This window comes from Macaca mulatta, chromosome 13 (assembly GCF_049350105.2).
Source record: "Macaca mulatta isolate MMU2019108-1 chromosome 13, T2T-MMU8v2.0, whole genome shotgun sequence".
In the NCBI taxonomy this organism is placed as follows: domain Eukaryota; kingdom Metazoa; phylum Chordata; class Mammalia; order Primates; family Cercopithecidae; genus Macaca; species Macaca mulatta.
The window spans coordinates 17,054,953-17,068,210 of record NC_133418.1 but is presented as its reverse complement, the minus strand read 5'-3'; the positions used below and the strand labels follow the sequence as shown (position 1 = coordinate 17,068,210).

The 13,258-nt window shown below is 54.6% G+C and overlaps 1 pseudogene across 1 annotated transcript in view; it reads left to right on the top strand.

Annotated features, from left to right (window-relative positions):
* Nucleotides 1-6,935, top strand: part of LOC106995686 (SH3 domain and tetratricopeptide repeat-containing protein 1-like) — a 33,186-nt pseudogene extending 26,251 nt beyond the window's left edge. Inside the window, exons 7-10 of the transcript XR_013402564.1 lie at nt 1,373-1,495; nt 2,202-2,357; nt 3,312-3,508; nt 6,557-6,935. The product of XR_013402564.1 is annotated as an SH3 domain and tetratricopeptide repeat-containing protein 1-like (transcript). The remainder of the gene's footprint in view (nt 1-1,372; nt 1,496-2,201; nt 2,358-3,311; nt 3,509-6,556) is intronic.
* Nucleotides 6,936-13,258: the final 6,323 nt, after the last annotated feature.

The window sequence follows — 13,258 nt, the reverse complement described above, 5'->3', positions numbered from 1 at the left end:
CTTCCATCATCCATCCATCCATCCTTCCATCATCCATCCACTCACCTCCTGTTCATCCTTCCATCCATCCATCGTTCATCCATCTATCCATCCATCCATCCATCCTTCCATCATCCATCCATTCATCTGTTCATGCTTCCATCCATCCATCCATCCATCATCCATCCATCTGTTCATTCATCCATCCATTCACCCGTCTATCCATCCATTCATCTGTTCATCCATCCATCCGTCCATTCATCCTTCCATCATCCATCCATTCACCTGTTCATCCTTCCATCCATCCATCATCCATCCTTTCACCCATCCATCCAGCTGTTCGTCCATTCATCCATCCATCATTCATCCATCTACCCACCAATCTACCTATTAATCCATCCCTGCATTCATCTATCTCTCCATTTGTTTATCCATACATTCGTCTATCCACCATCTATCCATCCACATGTACATACATCATCTACCCTCCACCCATCCATACATTGTCTATCCACGCATACATACATACATACACACATCATTCCACCCACCCATCCATCCATCCATCCATCCAAGCATTAATCTATCCACACACCCATTCATCCATCCATGTGTCTACATCTCATCCATTCATCCATCCACCCACTCATTCCTAAGCCACTGCTGAGCACCTGTTGTGTGCCTTTTCCCTTCCTCCAACTGGTTCCCTCACATCCTCCCCCGGTGGCCAGCATCTTCTCCCTGAGGGCAGAGGCGCGGCCCCTCACAGTGCACAGCACCTGCTGGTATACAGCACATGCTCAAATAATGTGACCACTCAATTAACACACAGAAGAACTTGCTCCAAGCGACATGTGGCACATCTACTTACAAAATGAATCTATCATAGTGGCTGTTTTCAGAGGCTTTCCCAAACACAGTGTGATCTGGAACAAATTGTGAAGCCCACGAGACTGATGAAGCTTTCATTATTGAGCACCTGCTGTATACCTCCTTGAGCTGAGGAGAGGGATGAAGAGCTTATGGCCAAGAGGGGACCAGGCCCACCCACAAACACTGCTGATGTGGCAACGCAGAAAGGAGCCAGGGGCTGGGCTCCCAGCAATCTGGGGGCCACGGAGACTGGTTTGAGTGCAGGGGGAGTGGGCTAGGGCTAGCCCTGGTGGTAGGATTCACAGGTGTCGGGCTCCTGGGCTGCAGCTGCTCAGTCACTTCCTAGCACTCAGGAGCATCAGTTCATTGTCCTCATGCCAGTGGTGGGGGCAGCCCTCATGCACAGGTTCTGAAAAATGCTCAAGTGTACCTGTACTGTGGGAGAGGAAGGAGCCTGGCAAAGATGCGCATAGCCACCTCGCCAGGTGTGGGTCTTGAGGGATCTTCTGTCTCCTCTCAGGTGGCTCAGAATGTGGACCTGTACACAGGCGACCCCAACCTGGGGCTGGAGCTGTTTGAGGCAGCTGGAGACATCTTCTTCAATGGGGCCTGGGAGCGGGAGGAAGGCATGTCCTTCTACTGGGTGAGCTGGCCTGTGGGCTGATGTGCGTGGGCCTCAGTGGGGAACCTGGAGGGCTGAGGCACAGGTGTGGCAGGGTAGAGGCCTCCCAAATGGAGGCAGGGCCACCCATGCACATGATGAGTTTCCAAGTGGTCTGACCGGGAATGATATTGACCATGCCCCTGCCTGGGACAAACTCTCGGGCCCTGGACGTGATAATGGCTCTACCCTTGTACCTGATCACCTCAAGCAACCATGAGTGGGAAGTCCTGTCCCCATCTTCCAGATGAGGAAACTGAGGCTCAGAGAGGCACAGGGACATGTCAAAGGACACACAGCATATCAGTGGGAGGCCCAGGTCTGCACGCATCCTGAAGTGGGACGGCTTCTCCCTTCCTCTGAGCTCACGGTGTGGCTCAGCCCTGGGCACAGATCAATGTGGTGTTTTTAGAGCAGAGAGGAGTGCTGGCTCCCCCCAGTCAGACCTCCGGTGCCCAGGTGGGAGAGGCTGGTCTGCGGCTATCGGGTGTAGCTGGATGGGCCTCAGGTGACTCTTCAGCCCCCAACTTGGATGTCTGAACTGTGTGTTATCCCAGAGCACAGAGCTGTGTCGAGGTGCAGGGGTAGCTGGGGTGTGGGAAGCTCGAAGCACGTGTTTGAGCTCTGAGGAGGGCGCTGGGCAAGGTGGGTGCTGCGGGAAACCTGACCCCACCTGCCTGTGTGGTAGGACCGGGCCCTGCCCCGGCAGTGACTACGGGCAACCGCAAGGTGGAGCTGCAGCTACAGCTGCGCAACAAGCTGGTGTCACTGCTGGCCACACTGGAGGAGCCCCAGGAGGACTTGGAGTTTGCTTACATGGCCCTAGCACTCAGGATCACTCTGGGTAAGTCCCCTGAGCCCCCGCCCTGCGAGGACCCACACTTTGCCAGAGCCCAGCCTCCAGGTCTGCAGGCCAGGAGCTGCTGGATTTTCCTGGTCTCCTGTCCAGGCAGGCAGATCTGCCCAACTGGCTTCCCCGTCAGGCTGTGGGGCACAGCCCGAGGTCTCTCACGCAGTGCAGAGCTCCCTGCCTGACTGAGCTCTGCTTCCTCTGCCTGTTCCCGCTGCTGACCACAAGGGCCGTCCAGTGTGCCCTCTGCCTTCCAGACATGCCAGGCATCTCGTTGGTCCCTGTATGTGCCAGACTGAGTGGCACATTCCCTTTCTCTTGTGCCCTTCCCACCCTCATCAACCACACGGTTCTCTGGCTGATAAAATCCCAGTTCCCCTTCCAGCAGTCTGCCCCTTAAGGCCGTGCATCTCTTGGTGCTGTGCCAGGGTTGTCTGTCCCCCTCCAGAGACAGGGAACCCTAGGCAGGCCACATGCCTCAGCGCCTTGTGCCCCGTGGCCCAGTACACACTAGGTATGCAGCTGACTCCCCAAGGTAGGGGGATCTGATCATGACACACCCAGGAGGAGTCGGATGTCACGTCTGTGGGTTGCCTGGAGCCGGGGAGCCCGGGAGCACCTGCACTGCATGGCTTTTGGGCTCCCCTGGTTAAAACCAGTGAGCAAAGGCAGGTGGCTATGTGTAGGCACAGAACTGGGCCATCCAAGTCCGACTTTGCCAAAGCCTCTCAGTAGACAGGGGCAGGCCTTATTAGTTCTGCTTTGCAGATGGGAAAGTGAGTCTGGGAACCTGGAAGGGAATGGCCAGAGCTGCCCGGGTGACCACAGGTGCCTGGAGACAAGCCAGGTGTGCTGCCTGGGATCTGTATACCTGCTCCTGAGGGGCCTGTGCCCTCCCTGCCCCAGGGAGCCACATCCTCACACCTGCCCCTTTGGCCTGCACCCCAGGGGACCGGCTGAACGAACGCGTGGCCTACCACTGGCTGGCCGCCCTGCACCACCGGCTGGACCATGGCAAGCTGGCGGAGCACTTCTACCTCAAGGCCGTTTAGCTCTGCAACTCGCCGCTGGAGTTCGACGAGGAGACCCTCTACTACGTGAAGGTGTACCTGGTGCTCGGTGACATCATCTTCTACGACCTGAAGGTGGGTGGGGAGGAGCAGGGCTCGGGGTGTTCCTGGCCCCCTTGGAGTGGGATCTCCACCCGGACCCCAGAGGCCTGGGTTCCAGCCTTTCTTAGGAATGGCCCAGTGGCCTCCCTCGAGCTCTACACCCAGCTGGAGGAGCCGGCAAGGTTAGCAGGTAAAACCCAGCTCCCCAGATGGCCAGGCCCCACCCTCAACTCAGTCTCAGCCAGGGAGGCTGACACATGAGTGGGCAATGGTGGCCTCTGGGTAAAGAAGGGGGATTGTAGTCAGGGGGCCCTCCTGGAGGAGGTGACACCAAAGCTGAGTCTTGACAGTCAAGTGTCAAGGTGCATTTAACAAAGAAAACAGGGTCGGGAGAGTGACATTTCAGAGGACGGCATCATCCTCACATTGAATCCACGTTGCAAGATCCAACCCAAATCCTGGCGCCTCCTCTAGGAAGCCTGCCCAGGGTGCCAGCCTGCACTGAGCAACTCCTTCCTGGAGTCCCGAGACACCTTGAATCTTCACATCACCCAGGAAGGGTGGGGTGGGACCAGTGTCTTATCATTGGGTTCACAGATAGGGAAACCCCAGCTCAGGGCAGGTGCAGTGGGGCGGGGCCCCAGCCAGCCAGGCTGAGGCCTTGTTCGGTCGGGTGTGTCTCGAGGGGAGGTGCTGTGCTCCCTCTGCCCCCAGCCCTGTAGGGGTGGAGAGCTGAGATTGGCAGACTGAGACCTGTGGTGTCTCCACCCATCTGCCCAGCAGGCACCGCCCCTCCTTAGCATCACACCAGCCTCGTGTCAGTGCTCCTTACGGGCTGAGGGGCCAGGGCACTCCAGTCCAGGGGCCGAGATCTTGGGGGCCTTAGAACAACATGAGGAGCTGGGGCAGCCCTAAGACCCTGCCCCGTATACCCCACCGCAGGCCTGGGGCTGCCCGGGAGGCCCCCGCCCAGTACTGGCGACACCTGGTGGTCAGACGTGGTTTCTGTGGCCTCCCAAGTCCCAGCCAGACAGGGAGGTGCCAAGTATCAGGCCCAGGGGGACGCTGCTCACCGCTCAGGGGCTCGCCTGGGACCCAGGGGGACGGACCTCCCAGAAGAGGCCTTTATCTCTCTTGGTCAAACCTGCCGCCCACTCCGCCCGTCCAGGAGAAAGGAAAGCGCCAAGTAGTACCTGAGAGGCCAAAGTCCACGGTTGGGGTCGAGGGACAGAGGCCTCCTTCACCTCCTTCCCATGCACAGTCCTCCTTCCCATGCACAGTCCTCCTTCCCATGCACAGTCCTCCTTCCCATGCACAGCCCTCCTTCCCATGCACAGCCCTCCTTCCCATGCACAACCCTCCTTCCCATGCACAGTCCTCCTTCCCATGCACAGCCCTCCTTCCCATGCACAGCCCTCCTTCCCATGCACAACCCTCCTTCCCATGCACAGTCCTCCTTCCCATGCACAGCCCTCCTTCCCATGCACAGCACTCCTTCCCATGCACAGTCCTCCTTCCCATGCACAGTCCTCTGGGCCTCATCGTGACTATGCTGTCAGCACAGGCCAGCTTCCCAGAGGGAGGCCCCCTTGGAATTCCCCAAGGGCGGCTGTCTTTCCAAGGCTACACCCTCTTCCTTGTATAGGAGGCTCTGGACCCAGGGCCCAGAGGAGTGGGAGAAAAAGCCAGGCTTGATGGGACCTGGAAGGCTGGCAGAGAAGCAGGGGTAAATGAGCATCTTTGCCAATTGCCTCTAAAATGGGGTCCCCTGTAGTCTACACATGAGAGTGAGCCCTGGAATAGGGTGGATTAAGTGTTTACTGGCTCACGCTGTCACTCACTAGCTGCAGCACACACTACAGGCACATGGAAATGCACACGCAAATGCACACAGGCACACGCACACGCACACACAGGCGCGCGCACACAGACATGCACACACAGACATGCACACACAGACGTGCACACACAGACATGCACACACACAGGGACATGCACAGGAACACAAACACGCACATTCACATGCACAGGCACACGCAGAGACATATGTATTGCCTGGCTCCTTCCTGTTTAGTTGGGAAGCCCCCACCCCTTCAGGAAGCCTTTGCCTTCCACCCCCGGCTGAGTCTGGGGCCTCCTGGGCTTCCCTCTGCCACAGCCCGGGCCACCCTGTGTGGTCAGTGTTCACTCCCAGGTCCCTCAGACTGGAAGCAAGGACGTTAGGCTCAACCATGCACGCAGCACAGAGTCCAGTGTTCGGCTGGGCCAGGGAGCATTGGATGAGCAGTGGCGGTGACTCGGGGCCTTCTCACACCCCTGCTCCGTGTGTGGGGCGGGGCAGTGAGGGAATGGACTGCTGCATCTTGGACTTTGTCATTGGCCCTGGGAGCCATCTTGAGATGGTAAAGAGGGACAGGCAACGCATGGGTCTTAGAGAGGTCCCTTGGGTGACCGCCATGTGGAGGAGGTGCCTGGGGAGAAGCCGGGTGGGGGATGGGAGGGTGAAGGAGGAGGTCTGGGAGGCGGCAGCCCAACCCAGGGATGGTGAGTTTGAGCCAAAGACGCATTGACAATGGGAGTGGATGTCTGGGGAGTCACTCTCCGTGGATATTTCAGGGAACATTGCCAGAGAGGACACCTGTGAGATGGTTTTGTACCTGGCCTGGCCCGTGGAGGGCCTGGAAATGGTCAGCATGGACAGGGGCCAGAGGGGAGCCTGGGTCACTCAACACCGTGCCCCTGCTGTGGCTTGGAGCCACGGGTCCTGCATGGAACTCTCAGAGCAGGCAGGATCTGCCCTGACCTCAGCCCATGGGGAAAGCAGCCACTGCCTGCAGAGAGGGTGGCACTGGGGCAGGAGGCTTGGGGTGAGTGGGGCGTAGGGACAGTCAGGAAGGCTTCCAGGAGTGTCAGGGTCATCCCCACCTCCTGCAGCTGAGACCACAGCAGTGTCACAGGCTTCGGGGCTCCTGGGGCGAGCCAGCATCGGAAGGACATGTGGAATGACCGGGAGACAGGAACGGCCTCTGGGAAGACGGGTTCCGAGTCCCCCTTTTGCTGACCATGACCTGTCCCCTTCAGGACCCGTTTGATGCAGCCGGGTACTACCAGCTGGCACTGGCAGCCGCCGTGGACCTGGGCAACAAGAAGGCACAGCTGAAGATCTACACGCGGCCAGCCACCATCTCCCACAACTTCCTCCTGGACTGCGAGAAGTGGCTCTTCTTCTACCAGAAGGCCAGGACCTTCGCCACAGAGCTCAGCGTCCACAGGGTCAACCTACCTCCTCTGCCACTCTGCGGGTGGGCCCCCTGGTTGGCCTCCAGCCACCCTCGCTGAGGACAGTATCCGAGGGAGTGGGTTTTGTGCAAGGAGGATGATCTCCTGCCTCTCCTGGTGTCTCCCGTAGCTCATTTTCTGGGTAATGGAAGCATAAAAGCAGGGTTCAAATAGCAATAAATTTTTTTTTTTTTTTTTGCAAAAACATACCAAAGTCCCCATGGCATCCTTCCCTGTGTGCTTCCTGGGCTGTGTCTAGGGGCCAGCTCCTTCCCTGGTGGCAGCCCTCTGATCTTGGGGATGAGAAGGACCGTGAGTCCAACAGACCTGGGCCAGGTCACCATGAGCCTCGGTTTCCTCGGCGGCCAGAGGGGAGATGGTGATTGAACTCTGGGCAGCTCCCTGCTCTCCCTGCTCAGAGTTCTTGCTGTAGGTCTCATGCCACCCTTGCCTTTAACCTTCAGGCCACTGTGCCCGGATGTGAGAGCTGCTAGTGTCCCTGTTCGCCATTGAAGAAATAGAGGCACAGAGAGGTTAGGTGTCTGGCCCACCGTCACACAGCAGGTAGAGGCGGACACGCAGAGCCCAGTACACTGACCACCACACCACCCTGCCAGCCTGCAGCCAGGAAGGTGTCCCCCATTAGGACCCAAGGTCAGCTCCTGGACCTCTCTCGTGGTGTCAGGAGAGCCGCAGGCCAGTGAGGGTGGCCCCGGGGATCCCTCACTCAGTGTCCTTTGCTCCCAGACTTGGTTGGGCCGAGCCTGGCCAGTCCCACCTCTGGCCACTGGTCAGCCCTGCGGGAAGTGAGATGCAGGGATCTCCGCCTGTGTAGACGCTGCTACCCAGTATTGAAAGCCTTATCTGGGCTGCCCCCCAGCTGTCCCCACCCACCCCCTCCGCTTCCGGACCCCGGCCCTCATCCCAGTCCCAGGAATCCCAGGTTTTCCTTCTTGGAAACTCTTGGCCCCAGGGAATACAGTTCACACGGTCTCTTTGCCAGTTTACGCAAGGAAACTGACGTTCAGAGACTGTGGGTGTCCCACGTGATTCTCACATACACTGCACTCTCCCAGACCCCTCTTTTAAACACTTTAAATGAGGTGATTTTCACATCGCATGCAATTAACTATTTCCACGCAAATAATGTGGTGGCATTTGTACATTCACAGTCCTGTGCAATCACCCACGCCATCTAGTTTCAAAATGTATTCATCTCCCCAGAAGAAACCTCCCATCCTCACTAAGCAGTTACCCCTCCTTGGTATCCCCCAAGCCCCTCGTTTAATGGAAGGGGAAGCTGAGGCCCGGAGAGAGACTTGCCAGTGGGCAGCGCTCTGATAATAAGGAATCAGGCACCCATCTGCTGCTTCAGCCCTGGGTTGGTTTTCCACCCAGCAGAGGTGACAGAGCCAGGAAGTTCTGGGAGCGCCACAGGTGTCACTGGTTCAGTCCTGGGTTGGTTTTCCACCCAGCAGAAGTGACAGAGCCAGGAGCTTCTGGGACCCCATGCTTGCAGCCAGAGCCCTACCCTAAGCCTCCCCACCAGGGGGCAGCAGAGAGCTTTCCAGAACCGGCCGCGGGGCTGGCGGGAAGCAGCGGGTCAGAGCTGCTGACAAACCTCACGTAGACCCCAGATCGCTGTCTCTGTGGGTTGGGTTTGGGAATTGGAGGGGAGGCCGCATGATTGGAAACGTGAAGACAGCACGGCCTGGCTGGAGCAGCCGGAAGCGCCGTCACGTTGACTGAGGACACAGACCTCCTGCCCGCTGGGCCGGGCCTGCAGCCATTCTTCTCGGGGTGGGGCCCGTAGGTCCGGGTTGCTCTTGGTCCCTGACCTGCTTCAGAGTCCGGGGGGCTTTGGAACTCTGCCTCCCCATCTACGCCCACCCTGGCTGGTGCCATGAGGGGCCTGGATCCTGGGATCCTGTTCCTCTTGGGCAGCAGAGACTGGGGGACCGGAGGAGATGATGGGTCTTCAAGCCCCACATTCAAACCCCAGCCCCCCACTGACAGTCTGGGGGTTCGGGATGAGGGAGTTGATGTCTCTGAGCCCCAGTTTTGTCACCACTAAAATGAGGCCGATATAATGGGGCAGAGTGCCAGCCCCCGGGCTAACAGAGGCCTGTTTCCTACTGACAATACCTCTTACTCCTAGGAACAGCTCCAACAACCACACACTAGGGAACACTCAACCCAGGCCAACTTGTCAGAGGCACGTGAACCAGAGCGACTCCATCTTGAATGGGGGCTGGGTAAAGGGAGGCTGAGACCTGCTGGGCCGCATTCCCAGGAGGCTGAGCATTCTTAGTCACAGGATGAGATAGGAGGTCGGTACAAGATACAGGTCATAAAGACCTTACTGATAAAGCGGGTTGCAGTAAAGTCGGCCAAAGCCCACCAAGCCCAAGATGGCCACGAGAGTGACCTCTGATTGTCCTCACGGCTCATTATGTGCTAATTATAACGCATTAGCTACTACAAGACACTCCCAACCAGCACCGCGACAGTTTACAGATGCCATGGCAACATCTGGAGGTTTCCCTACATGGTCTCAGAAGGGAGGACAGAAACTCTCATTTCTGGGAATTGTCCACCCCTTTCCTAGAACACTCATGAATAGTCCAACCCTTGTTTAGCGTATGATCAAGAAATAACCATGAAAATGGGCAACCAGCGACCTTTGGTGCCTCTCTGCCTATGGAGCAGCCATTCTTTATTTTCTTTTTTCTTTTTTTCTTTTTTTTAAGATGCAGTCTCGCTCTGTTGGCCGAACTGGAATGCAGTGGCGTGATCTTGGCTCATTACAACCTCCACCTCCTGGGTTCAAGCGATTCTCCTGCCTCAGCCTTCCTAGTAGCTGGGATTGCAGACACCTGCCACCACGCCCAGTTAATCTTTTGTATTTTAGTGGCGACAGGGTTTTGCCATGTTGGACCAGGCTGGTCTCGAACTTCTCACATCAGGTGATCCACCTGCCTCGGCATCCCAAAGTTATAGGATTCCAGGAGTGAGCCGCTGCGCCCGGCCAGAGTAGCCATGCTTTTATTCCTTTTCTTTCCTAATAAACTTGCTTTCACTTTATGGACTCGCCCCGAATTCTTTCTTCTGTGAGATCCGAGAAACCTCTCTTGGGGTCTGGATCGGAACCACTTTCCAGTAACAAACTTGCTTAACCTCTCAGACCCTTCGTCTCTTCATCTGTAACCAAAGACAAAGCCTTCCCCGAGGTTCCAAAAGTGTGGAGAGAACGCATGGGAAATGAGGGGCACAGAGTTGGCGTGCAGAACCAATATCACAGACTGGGTGTCAAGCCACTGTCATACTGGAAGTAATATCATGCTCTCCCCCAAGTTATGAGGAACAATATCACAGGGGGGTGTGTACCTTCTCTGGTGGTGGGAGTAGTATCATCATCTCTACCTTTAGATGACAGAAACGATGTCACAGGGTGGGTGTACACCCCGTGTTTTTGGAAGCAATGTCATTCTCTCTTCTTCTAGGTTTTACGATTCACATCACAGGCGGGATGTACACCCCTTGTTATATTGGATGGAGTCTCATCCTCTTTCAACCTGTATCTTTAGAACAATATCCCATGGGGGTTGTATATCTCTTCAATATTGGTAGTAATACCATCTTCTCCTTTCCTGGATCTAAGAAACAATATCACAGGAGGGTGTACACCCCTTGCAATGTTGGTAGTAATCTCACCTCTCCCCTGTGGTTATTAAGGACAAAATCCCAGGGTGGCTGTACGGTTCCTACGTTATTGGGAGTAATAACATCCATTCACCCCCTGGATATCAGGAACCATATCACAGAAGAGTTGTCCGCCCCCTTCGATATTGTCAGTCATGTCATCTTCTTCCCGCCTGGATATTAGGAACGATACCCCGGGGCAGGGGGCGGTGTACACCCACTGCGATATCGAAAGTAAAATCAGCCTCTTTCCCGCTGGATATTAGGAACTATATCACAGGTGCGTGTGCACCTTCTGGGATATTGAGAGTACTATCAGCCTCCACCCCGCTGCATATGAGGAACAACATACAGGGGGCAGGGTGGTTACAACCCCTGCGATATTGAGAGCAATATTCTTCTCTTTCCCCTGTACATTAGGAACTACATCACAGGGGTCTGTACACCGTCAGAGATACTGGGATTCATGTTATCCTCTCCCCAACTGAATGCCAAAAATGACATCACAGAAGGGTGTACACCCCCTGCAATATGGCCAGTAACATCATCGTCTCTACCTTTAGATACTAGGAACAACATCACAGAGGATGTGTACACTCCCCTCAATATGGAGCATAATGTTATCCTCTCTTCCCCTGGATATTAGAAACGATATCCCTGGTGGAGGGAGGTGGAGTACATGAAGAACAACATCACTGGGTGGGTGTACTCCCCCTGCGATATTGGGTGTAGTATCATCCTCTATTGCCTAAGATATTAAGAATAATATCACAGGAGGGGTGTACAGCCAAAGTCCCTGCGTTATTGAGAGTAATAGCGTCTTCTCCCACTCTAGATATAAGGAACAATATTCCAGGGATTGTGTACATCCCTTGCTATATTGGGCATATTGCCATCGTCACCCAACGTGGATATTGGGTGCAGTGTCTTAGGGGGGTGTACACCTTCTTCGATATTGGGAGTAATATCATCCTCTTCCCTCAGGTTCGTAGGCTAAATATCGAAAGGGTTTTACAACTCGTGCGATATGGGCAGTAATATCCTCCTATCCCCACCTGGATGTTAGGAACTATATCACAGGCAGCTGTACACTTCTTGGCATGTTGGGAATCTTATCATCCTCTCCCATCTTGGATAGTATGAAAAATATTAGAAACGAGGTGTACACCCGCTGAGATATTGAGAGAAATATTATGCTCTCCTCTTCGGATATTAGGAACAGTATCGCAGGAGGTGTGTACAACCCCTGCGATATTGGGGGTAATATTCTCTCCCCTTGAATATAAAAAACAATATCACAGGAGGGTGTACCCCCCCTGTGATACTAAGAGTCATATCATGTTATTCGGAACAAAAGCACAGTGGGTGTGTAAAACCCCTGCGATATTGCCACTAGTATTATCTTGTCCATCCCAGGATATAAGGAACAATATCAAAAGGGGATGTACATCCCTGTGATATTGGGGATGATATCTTCCTCTCCCCGGCTGGCTATTAGTAATATCTTCCTCACCCCTGCTGGATGTGAGGGAAAATATCAAAATGGAGGTCCACGCCGCTTGCGATATTGGGAGTAATATCATCCTCTCGCACCCTGGATAGAAGGAATAAAATGACCGAAACGATGTAAAAACACTGCGGTAGATTCAATTATGTCATCTTCTACCCCCTGGTTATTAGGAAAAACATCATAGAGGAATGTACACTTTCTGCGATATTGGGAGTAAAATCATCTTCTCCACATCGGATATCAGGAAATGGTCCATTAATTATTAATATTAATAAATATAATAAAATTAATACTAATCATTGACATTAACAATGACAATAAAGATACAAAATATTAATAGGGATTAAAAATTTTAATATTAGTATTAATAATTAATATTAACACTATTAATAATAAAATAATGATATCAACAATTAATGTTACTTAAATCAAAACTAAGTGATACTGCAAAAAAATAATTCATATTACGAATTAATATTAATAAATGACATAATTATTAAAAATTAATTTTTGACATCCATCATCTAATTAAGATCATCAATATTAACAGTAAAATATTAATTGATAGCATTACTGATAATTATTACAATTGATTATTGATATTTAATAAATAATTATATCGTTTTCTGAGCAATACACTAAAGATGCACACAGGTCAGTGAAATAGATCATTATGTGCAGAGGTCGAGACGATACTACTCATAATATTCTAAACAGGCTGTGGGACCACCATGGCTCCCAATAGCCAAGGGGGGGAGAGGGGGTGGCTATTGGTCCCCACCTCGCGGGGGGTGGCTCACCCCCCTGCGAGGTGGCTCCCAGTAGCCAAGGGGGGGAGAGGGGGTGGCTATTGGTCCCCACCTCGCGGGGGGTGGCTCACCCCCCTGCGAGGTGGCTCCCAGTAGCCAAGGGGGGGAGAGGGGGTGGCTATTGGTCCCCACCTCGCGGGGGGTGGCTCACCCCCCTGCGAGGTGGCTCCCAGTAGCCAAGGGGGGGAGAGGGGGTGGCTATTGGTCCCCACCTCGCGGGGGGTGGCTCACCCCCCTGCGAGGTGGCTCCCAGTAGCCAAGGGGGGGAGAGGGGGTGGCTATTGGTCCCCACCTCGCGGGGGGTGGCTCACCCCCCTGCGAGGTGGCTCCCAGTAGCCAAGGGGGGGAGAGGGGGTGGCTATTGGTCCCCACCTCGCGGGGGGTGGCTCACCCCCCTGCGAGGTGGCTCCCAGTAGCCAAGGGGGGGAGAGGGGGTGGCTATTGGTCCCCACCTCGCGGGGGGTGGCTCACCCCCCTGCGAGG